The sequence below is a fragment of the Mus caroli genome, chromosome 10, assembly GCF_900094665.2.
Source record: "Mus caroli chromosome 10, CAROLI_EIJ_v1.1, whole genome shotgun sequence".
Taxonomy (NCBI): Eukaryota; Metazoa; Chordata; class Mammalia; order Rodentia; family Muridae; genus Mus; species Mus caroli.
Window position 1 is genome coordinate 61,156,498 of NC_034579.1, and position 10,937 is coordinate 61,167,434.

General features: G+C 43.5%; 1 pseudogene; it reads right to left on the reverse strand.

The window, feature by feature from the left end:
- Positions 1 to 8,053: 8,053 nt before the first annotated feature.
- Positions 8,054 to 8,661, reverse strand: LOC110303940 (annotated as a pseudogene).
- Between the last annotated feature and the right edge of the window lie 2,276 nt (positions 8,662 to 10,937).

Genomic DNA, 10,937 nt, shown 5'->3' on the forward strand with positions numbered 1-10,937 from the left:
TGCTCTTCCAGAGGTTCTGAGTTCAATTCCCAGCAACCACATGGTGACTCACAACCACCTGTAATGGGATCTGATGCCCTTTTCTGGTGTGTCTGAGGACAGCTACAGTGTACTCGCATACATAAAACAAATAAATAAATCTTTAAAAAAAAAAAGAGCTAAAACTTTAAATGTTTAGAAGGAAAGTAAGAAAATGTGTTTATGCTGTTAGAATACAGACATGTTCTTCAGCAAAAACACAGTCAACAAAACATTAGGGAATGTTCTATCAGTTGCTTGCTTGCTTGGTTTATTTGCCAACTGATTTGGAGCAAGCTCTGCTGTAGCTCAAGCTAATCTCAAATTTGTGACATAGCCAAGAGTGATCCTAATTTCCTATCCTCCTGCCTCCACCTCCCAAATGCTGGGATTACAAGAGTACTGAGGGATCAAACAGAGGACTTTGTGGGAGCAAGGCAAGCACTCTGCCGAATGATCCGTCCCAGTCCCAGGAAACGTTTATTAATTGGACTGTCTTTAAAAATACATCAAAGGACACATGCCTACATAATTACATTCATTTATAAATATTTGTTGAACTATCTCCTTAAGATTCAATGCCTACACAGGGAGAGGGGCAGCATTTGGGATGTAAATAAATAAATAGATTAATTAATTAATTTTTAAAAAGCTAAGTTGGGTGGGATGGTGACAATTAAATTATATATTTATGATATGTATGCTTATTTTTATGCCTTAGGCTTTATATTTTCTTTCATGTCTAGCTATTAAAATTTATGTAGAACTTGAATTGGGGAACAAATGTTAAAGATGTGAATATGTAGCAACTCACCTTAGCTTAGATTTGAGGTTAGAAAAAAGGAAAAACTATTTTTTAAAAAAAGTGTCTGTTATACTTTCATTTTAGAGGTAAAGCAGACAAGACTATGAGCAGACAAACCATAGAACAGGAAACCTGCACCGCCAGCGTTTTCTCTCTCTGTGGTCGCAGGCAAACGAAACTGAAAATCAGGAGGACAGATTTTACACACATTTGATTATCCAACGTTAACAAGTCTGACAGGACCTGTAATCGATAAGAATCTGCAGCCTGGGGGAACTTTCCACACTGGTAGCAGCAGTGATAATTATTTAAGGAAATTTGAAATATTTACTGTCACGTCTAAATGTTACCACCCAGCGGAATTCTTTGTGCATAAACACCAAAGGGAAACTCCATGAAACTCCATGTTAACAGGGAACTCAGGACAAAAATGTTCACAGAAGCGCTTGTTAGTCAAAACAAGGATCAAGAAGCCTAAAGGCCCAACCTGGGGGGCGGGGGGAGGGCAAAAAAAGATCAAAAAGCAACAGTGCAAACAGTAGATGGGATACCTTGTAGCTGAAAAAAATAAACGAGTCAAAGTAACCATAGCAACATGGGCAGTTTTCCCAAAAATAATGTAGGACGGCAAGATGGCTCATCAGAGGTAGGTGCTTGCTGCCAACCCTGCCAACCTGGGTTCAGCTATCAAAACCTGTGGTTAACCTAACCATAGGAGGAAATTGACTCTAGAAGTTTGTCTCTGACTTGCACCAGCTTAGCTTAGCATGTGTGCCTTCCCCGATGTCTCTCACCCACCCACCCCCAGACCCCACACGCACTATAGAAATTGATTTAATTGAATAAAAATGACGTTAACCAGGGAAGAGGAACTTCTCTGAATCTGACTCTGGCTCGCTGTCTGGCTTTGTCTTTATCAGAAGCCTCTGGGTAGGCAGCCTGCCAGCCAGGGCAAAAGTGTTACTGAGAAACACTGGGGTCACTGGGATTGGAACCCTAGGCTAGGCTGGGTGTCGGCCACCAGTCAGGAATGAGGCTTATACTTACTGGGTACTTCTGTTTTTCTCTGTCTTGCTGGCAGTCATGAGTAGGTCCCTGTGTGAGAAATGAGTGTCCTCAGATGACCCCCAAATGGAAGGGAAGAGATCAGAGCTTTGTCCACACTTGACTCAGGAGGTCTAAGTAGAAATCAAATCTGTACTCAGCCAGCCATTTTTAGTTCAAAATGTTCATGACATATGTATCTCTTGAGTCACACTGATCCAATCTGGTGGCCTCCGTTCAGGGATTTTTTTNTTTTNTTTNTTTTTTTTTTTTTTTTTTTTTTTCTTCATTTTAAGAGAGCAGTCAGACTCTGGCTGTGCTCTGGGTGGGTAATGAAGCCACCTCCTAACAGTATAGAGTACAAGAAGGGACATCTGGCTGACATCTTACCAACCCTCTCCAGCTGTGGGCCAGTGCATTTTCCTTATTCTGTCCCTGCTGGCCTCTCCTGATTCATCCTCAAGCGATGTTTGGCGTATACCCAGCTGGAGAGTGATAGTTAACATTGGTAATCAATGTCACAAGATCTACAGTGGCGTCCATCCTGCTTTATGCTGCAATAGAAATGGGACGGAGGACTTAAAGCACTCTAAGCAAAGCACTCTGCCAATGGAGAGACAGCTTCAGCCCTGAAAAGCACTTTGCTCTTTTGTGTGTATGTTTGAATGAAATGTAATCACAATGATATCTCCTATAATACAACCTTAAGTCTATGGACCACCTCTATACAGGAAGAAAGCATCTTAAAGTGGTATTTTTATTATTTATTTATTTAGGCACATGCGCACACACACACCACAGCAGCTTCAGACTACATAGAGAAACCCTATATCGGGGGGGGGGGGGGAGGAATGTCGACCAACAACCTGAGTCTCTACGTGGAAAGTCTGGGCTGAAATGAGTGTCAAGGTGACATGAGGGACCAGGGTGACACTTTCAGTTCTCCTTTTGGCCAATCTGTCTCACTCAGGTGATGAGGTGAGTGGCTGGCGACAATTTATCAAGAATGTCCAGGGTGCTTCTTTGTGGCAACAGCCCTTCAGTCATCTTTATTGTCCTTACAGATGTCTTCCGTTTTCCACTCACTCACACATCCATTCCCGTGGGGGATGCATTGCAGTCTCCCCTCTGATTTTCCTCAGTGCCTTGGGAGCCAAGGATGCAGGAAGCACACTCCCAAGAAAGGATTGGTTGTGCAAGTTCATCTCCTTAGGCAAATCTGCTCCCCTGCCCTTCTTTCCTAGCTAACTCGTGTGCACAATAGCTTCTGAGGTGATAGTGCCCTCATGGTGAGGCTTCAAGAAGAGGGTTTCAGGCAATGAATGACCTTGAGGTCCCCCTCTGAAGTGCTGGGATCAGCAGCAAGGGCGTCCATCCTGCTTTATGCTGCAATAGAAATGGGACCGAGGACTTAAAGCACACTAAGCAAAGCACTCTGCCAATGGAGAGTCAGCTTCAGTCCTGAAAAAAAAAAACAAACAAACAAAAAAAACTTTCCAAATAAATTAAGTGTCTCAGGTTGTCTTCAGCTATTATTCTCTCTCTTTTACACAGGAAAAAAATATATATTGTAATACGACTCACTCGTTTTCATGTCAGAAATCTAAAATTGTGGATTTAAAAACACTTGAGTGACTTAGCAGAACAAACAGGCAGATTTTTCTTTCTTCCTTTCTTTCTTTCTTCCTTTCTTTCTTTCTTCCTTTCTTTCTTTCTTTCTTTCTTTCTTTTTTCTTAATTTGCTAAGACAGGATCTCACCATGTGTGGATGAATTCCACTCTAAAACTCAGCCACAGCCACACTAGCTTCAAACACACGCCATTCTTTACTGACAGTCAATAGATGTTAGATGTCCCATACACTGGAGCTAAGTTTAAACACCTTAAACACAGAGTACAGGAAAAAGAAAGATGGTGGCTTTTTTTATCATACCATGTGACAGAAACCATATCTGAAACTTCTAAAGCAGCCCAGAACATGACGCCAGGTAGGCCACGGGGAAAACCTAATATCCGTTATTTTGCTAACGGAACGAAGCAATCAAATGACTCCTAATGCCACACTGCTGCACCATAGACCAGTGCCTCGTACTGAGGCACTCTTGAAGAGGTGCTGAAGTGCCTCTTCAGAGGTGCTTCTTTCTCTTACACCAGACAGGAATTAACACAGAGACCCACAACTGCACAATAAGAGTGAGAAACTGCCAGGCATGGTGGTGCACACCTTTAATCCCAGCACTTGGGAGGCAGAGACAGGTGGATTTCTGAGTTCGAGGCCAGCCTGATCTACAGAGTAAGTTCCAGGACAGCCAGTGCTATACAGAGAAACGCTGTCATGAAAAAACCAAACAAACCAAAAATACCAAACCAAAACAAAACAAAACCAACCAACCAACCAAACAAACAAACAAACAAACAAACAAACAAACAAAAAGAGTGAGAGACTTTGAAGCACTAAGTCCCAAAAGGGATGTCTTCATGAAATCTCTTCCCTTGACCCTCAGGGGATCTATGCAGAAGAGAAGGCAGAAAGATTCTAAGAGGCAGAGGTGGTGGATGACTCCAAGACGACCGGGTTTCCACAGAGACTATAGCAACATGCATGAGATCTGCACGTCAGACAGTGTCCCCATACTAAGTAGGGGAAGTGGACATGGGCTCCCAACCTTACCCAAGAAGCTAACTGTAATGCATACCCCCTAGCAAAGGGAAAATCCGTGTTCTCCAGTGGAGTCTCACTGGGCATATTAGCCACACTTCAGGGGAAGCCCCACGGCTTGAAGCAGTTGCTGTTTTTCATACTGCTTCATTTGGGCTTTTTTTTTTTTTGCCTGTTTTGATTTTCATTTTGTGTATGTGTGTGTGTGGGGGGTTGTTTTGCTTTGTTTTGTTTCTGTTTTTTAAAGAGAGAGAGAGAGAAAACATAAAATTGGGTGGTTAAGGGAGGCAAGGAGAATCAGAGAGGAGTTAGAGAAGAGAAAAATGTGAAAAAAATATATAGTATGAAAAATTTTTAATTAAAAAATAAATTTAAATTCATGAAAAGAAAAGAAAAAAGACAAAACGTACAGTTGACCTGAGAATGTGGCATAGAGCATGCCTAGCAAGCACAGGGACTTGGGACAGATGGTTATCTTTTTTTTTTAAAGTTTATGTTTTAATATTTTTTAAAATATGTGTGGGAGTCAGGGGAGAAACGTACCATGGCTGTAAATGGAGGTCATAGAACAACATGGCAGAGTCAGTTTTCTGCTGTATGGGTGCTGGCATGGAATTCAGGTAGTGAGGCTTGCGGTCAGCCACCATGACCATTAAGCAGGTCTAGGGCATCATCGTTTAAAAACAAGGTCGTGGGTGGAAAGCTGCAAAAGGGAGCATCGTGCATGGACACTCACAGGGACACTCAGAGTGTGGGAAAAGTGGGAAGTCAACCATTTCATCATTACCCTGCCGGGGCTGGACCACAGGAAAGATGCCCTATACTGATAAACTTCCAGGTAGTCCTTATGTGTATTTCAATGATCTGAAAAGGGAGAAAGCCCAAGCTCAGCAGTTGAGGGAAGCTCACAGTATGCCTTTGGGCACATCACATTAAATGCACCTTCAAAATGTCCTTTCATTTGGCTACAGCTGCCACCTTTTGGGCAAAAAAAAAAAAAAAAAAAAAAAGAATCCCGAGACACTTCTAGAAGCATGCATGTACGTCTACCATCTTTATGATGTAAGGCTAAGTGCGTCCATGAGCACGAGTGTCCATCTTCTCTTCCCCAACTGAGCATGCGTGGGAGTGTGCCCACCTCCTCTGAACTCCCTGAATAAAACTTCCATGCCTAGCTGGGCGGTGGTGGCACACACCTTTAATCCCAGCACTTGGGAGGCAGAGGCAGGCAGATTTCTGAGTTCGAGGCCAGCCTGGTCTACAGAGTGAGTTCCAGGACAGCCAGGGCGACACAGAGAAACCCTGTCTTGAAAAACAACATCAACAACAACAACAAACAAACAAACAAAACATGCCTTCCTTTGTTGATGGAGGACTATGCTTTAGAAATGAGTACTGCACCTCCTCACCTGCTACAGGTACCAAGCTTTCTCCCCTTTTTTGATTTATTGCCGAGACCTGTTTTAGCTTTGTGCTGTGGAGGCTTGATTTTTTTTTAAACCTTTGTTGGTTGTGTGTCGCTTCTGCAGAGAAGGGTCAGCCACGATGCTGCAACCTCACTGTGCAGAATTCCATTGCATCAGCAGTTTTGTAAACAAACCTAAAGCCATCTCTTAGTTAGGGATTCTATTGCAGCAATGAAACACCATGACCAAAAGCAAGTTGGGGAGCAAGGGACTCATTTGGCTTATATTTCTTCATTACAGTCTAGCGATGAAGGAAGCCAGAATAAGAACTTGAACAAAACAGGGACCAAGAGGTAGGAGCTGATGCAGAGTTCATGGAGGGGTGCTGCTTATTGGCTTGCTCCACATGGCTTCCTCAGCCTGCTTTCTCATAGGGACGGAGGCCCAGGGATGGCACCACCCACAATGGCGGTGACCATTCTATAGACCTGCCTACAGCCCCACCTTACAGACACATTTTCTTAATTGAGGTTCCCTCCTCTCATGACTTCAGCTTGTGTCATGCTGTCATAAAACTAGCAAGCACAAGCCCAAAGCACACCCCAAACCCAACTGAAATTGATACGGAAATGTTCCAGGTAGCTTTCGAAAAGAACAACGTGAACCGAGTCCTGCTTCCTTAAAGCGTCTGCTGTTCTTTTATAAAAGTACGTTCTTGCAATAAGTGCTATAAAAGACAAAGGACAGAGGAGATGCATAAGAAACCCCAAGCTTTGGCTCCATCTCTGTTCCCAGCAACACCAATGCTATGGACGAACGGTTTGTGCTCTGCTTACCAAACTGGAGTTGAAAGACACGCCCCTCCCTCCCGAGAATTATGGGGAGATGAATATCAGTGGCATCATCTTGGAGCTGCAACATAAAATCTGAGCTAGTCTTATTTTTAGTTCAGAAAGCTTAGAAGTAAATCCCATATTTTCCTAACATTTCTATCATTTTCATGGTTCCAAACTATTTTTTAATGTGGGTTTTTTTTTTTTAATTTGGCTTTTAGTGCAAGAGGTGGACCAAAAGGGCAGGGGGGGGGAGATCCTGGGGCGGGGGGGGGGGGAGGAGAAACCATGAAAAAAAAAGACAAATTCAGAGAGGAAGCAAGTGAGACAACTTTGATTAATGTAGTATGCTAAAAATGACATCGAGAAATGAATGGGCTCAGTCAGCTGATCTCAAGACTCGAAGCTCCTTCGCCAGCCATTTCAGACCAAAGCTGAAGAGATGAAGCCAGAGGATTGTGCACACAGGATCAGAAAAGGGCAGCTGCAGAAGGCTCAGATACCAAAGTGGTTTTCACCACCAGAGACAAAAGGCGTAAGTATGTGGATCCCATTATCCGGAGAGAATTACAGACCTCCCTTATGGCTGTTCTGCTCTCTGCTGATTCTCTGTCAAAGTAAGAGGCTAAGCCATGTCAGAAATCTTTGGTCCTTAATCTAATCCTTCAACTTTTGGGGGCCCTAGGTAGCCGCTGAGTTCAATCGTCAGCTTCATCTTGTCTCAGGAAGACCTGTTTCAATGCCCTCCCCTCTCAAAAAAAAAAAAAAAACCAACATTATATTAAATTTAAAAAAAAATAATAAACAGCAAAGCAAGATACTTGAAACCTCAACACTTGGAAAACTAAGAGACAACTACCACAAGTTCAAAACCAGCCTGGACTACATACTAGGTTTTAATCTCAATCAATCAATCAATGGAAGAAGGGGAGGGAGGGAAGGAAAAGATCAGAATAGAGGCTTATGGCGGTGAATTAGTTGAACCACTTTGGCTCCCAGCAGGCCAAGAATGCACTGTACCTGCTCACGAGTTCTTTGGAGTCTTGAATGAAAGACACACACACACCAGCTAATTTTGATATGCCTTGACTATCTCAATGGCTGGACACTTTTAAACATCTTGTGGCTAGCACATGCTTCCCTCTGGTATTCCTGACCTAACACCTTTTTTTTTTTTTTTTTTTTTTTTACTGCTCATATGTTTATTAACAAAAGGGACAACCACACACACATACTCACAAGTATGTTTAGGAACTTAACATTGACAATACCCACCCCTCCCAATACTCTTCTTCTCTAGAACCCACCCCAAACTTTGGAGGGCTTCTAGCATCTTTTAAAATCTGAAAACCATAAGAATATGCTGTGTAGACTCTGCCTTTGATGCCCCCATCCTCCTGTCCCTGTGGGGGGCTGTAGATGAAAATCTCCAAGAAGCTGCTCAGTCATTCAGGTTTAGATCAAAATCTGGATATAACTCCTTGGTGGTAACGCCTCAGGTCACAGCCAGTTTCCCCAGCAGCATCTGTGATACATCCTTGATGTCATTGTACTCATGGAGGAGGGAGATAAGCTTCTCCAGCTCAATCACACGGTAGCCCTCTGCTATTAACTGGGAGATCTCCTTGTCCAGCATGTCATGCTTCTCCTTCAGTTTCTTAATGTCAGCGCTCAAGGCTTCCTCGCTGACATCGTTATTCTCATCAATCATGGGGAATGGCCGTTGCGGTGATCGGTAGCCGCCATGGTAAAGTCGGCTGAATTCTGACTCACCCCTCCTGAACCCTAAGGTCCGGGGCACCCGGAGCGGGGTGGGCTTAAACTCGGAAGGGTCCAGGGTTGGGGTTAAACGGCTGCTTCAGGGAACTAGAAACCGACGACGGAGACCACCAACCGCCCCACCGACCTAACACCTTCTAAATCAATATTTTATCTTTGTTTCCCTGTTACCTTCTGGGCAGCTCCCCCACAGGGCTGCTCTCCCTTTCCACCTACATTGCTGGATGCTTTCTCTCCTGCAGCTCTTAAATCTGATCCCTCTGCCTCTGAGTCATGGCGATTCTCCCCTCTCTCTTCCTAGGTCCCTTGCCCACATAATCTAAAAGTCCTGCCTCCATCTCCCTGCCCAGCCATTGGCTGTATGGCAATTCTTTATTACCAATCTAGGCCAGCTGGGGACAGGGACCCTCAGGTCTGGAAGCTCGGCTTTGGAGAGCCAAATGAAGACAAAGCATAAGAACCAATTCCCCACAGAGGTTGGGATGGATGGGTGGGTGAGTGGATGGATGCGGGGGTTGGATGAATAGATGGATAATGGATGGATAAATGGATAAGGGATTAGCCAATGGTTTACCATTAGACCTCTGCTTGTGTTGAGCCGTTTCTCTTCAGAACCAGAACTAAGGGATAATCTAACATGTTCTCAGAAGCAGAGTCTGTGGATCAAAGAGAACCATATTTGAAAACTTCTGATTCTAGCCCAAATTGCCCTTCCAGAAAGATTGTACCAACATTGACTCTTGACAGCAATACACAAGAGCCAGTTGTCCAATACACTCTCCTTTTGGGAAGAAAAAAAAAGTCATTTCCATTCTCTACAATGTCAGAAATATACCAGTATATGTCAAAAATAATATCTCCCTGTTCCTACTACACATATACATAAAGTAAATAATTAAAAAAAAAATCCGGGCGTGGTGGCGCACGCCTTTAATCCCAGCACTCAGGAGGCAGAGGCAGGCAGATTTCAGAGTTTGAGGTCTACAAAGTGAGTTCCAGGACAATCAGGGCTATATAGAGAAACCCTGTCTCGAAAAACAAAAACAAAAACAAAACAAACAAAAAAAAAGGTTTCTTTCTGGGCTAGGGAAGCTAAATCAAGGCAAAATGGTTTTCCTCCTCCTCGATTTAATCTGACTGTTCATGTATTTTCCCATTTTATGACTGATATTAAAAATAGTTATTTAAAATATTAATAAGGAATGGGTGTTGGTGAAAGGCAACTCTGACCCACTAGAGACAAGGCTTACAGGCGCTATCAAGTTCAAGTAGCCAATAATTATTGCATTCAAAATCAATGTTACACCCCCACACTTGGGTGTTGCCAAGACAACAGTCTTCCATTACACAGGCTAGCCTCAAACCTAGTATATAGCTGAAAGTGACCTTGAACTTCTGACCTCCTGCCTGCAGTTACAGGTATGTATAATCACTCCCAGCGTATGTAGTGCTAGGGCTCAAACACAGGAGTTTGCACACACTGGGAAAACAATCTGCCAACTGAGCTACACCCACAGTTTCACTCTTGATTTCAGATGTGCCATACTGACTATAGATCCCCTTGGAAAATTAACAAAAAGGTGGAAAAACAAAAAAATACAAAGTGCACTTCAGTGTATACTTTCTATAAAGTTGATTTATATCCAGTTCATATTATTTGCTATTAGAAAATTTATAGCCAAAGGCCAGGCAGGGATAGATACCAAGAAGACTAAAATCTTAGCCACTTTTCTATTGTTGTGACAAAACATCATGACCAAGGCAACTTCTAAAAGAAAACGTTTAATTTGGGTTTCATGGTTCCAGAGGGTTAGAGCCCATGACTGTCATGGTGGAGAACATAACAGCAAGCAGGCAGGCATGGCACTGGAGCAGTGGCTGAGAGCTTCCATCTTCATCTACAAACAGGATGCAGAAAAAGAGCTGAGAATGATCTGGGGCTTTCAAAACCTCACAGCCCTCCCTCGGCGACACCGACACACCTCTTCCAGGAAGGCCACACCTCCTAATCCTTCCCAAACAGTTCCACAAACTGGAGACCAAGCATTCAAACACAGGAACCTATAAGGGACATTCTTTTTCAAACCAACATGACTAAAAAGGTTGGATTGCTTGAGCCCATAATTTGTATCAGCCTGGGTAACAAAGATATTCTTCCTACCTTTCCTTTTCCTTCTCCTTCTCCCTCTCCCTCTCCCTCTCCTTTTCTCCTTCTCCCTCTCCTTCTCCCTCTCCTTTTCTCCTTCTCCTTCTCCTTCTCCTTCTTCTCCCTCTCCCTCTCTCCCTCTCCCTCTCTCCCCCCTCTCCTCCCCCCTCCCCCTCCCCTCCTCTTCTCTTCTCTTCTCTTCTCTTCTCTTCTCTTCTCTTCTCTTCTCTTCTCTTCTCTTCTCTTC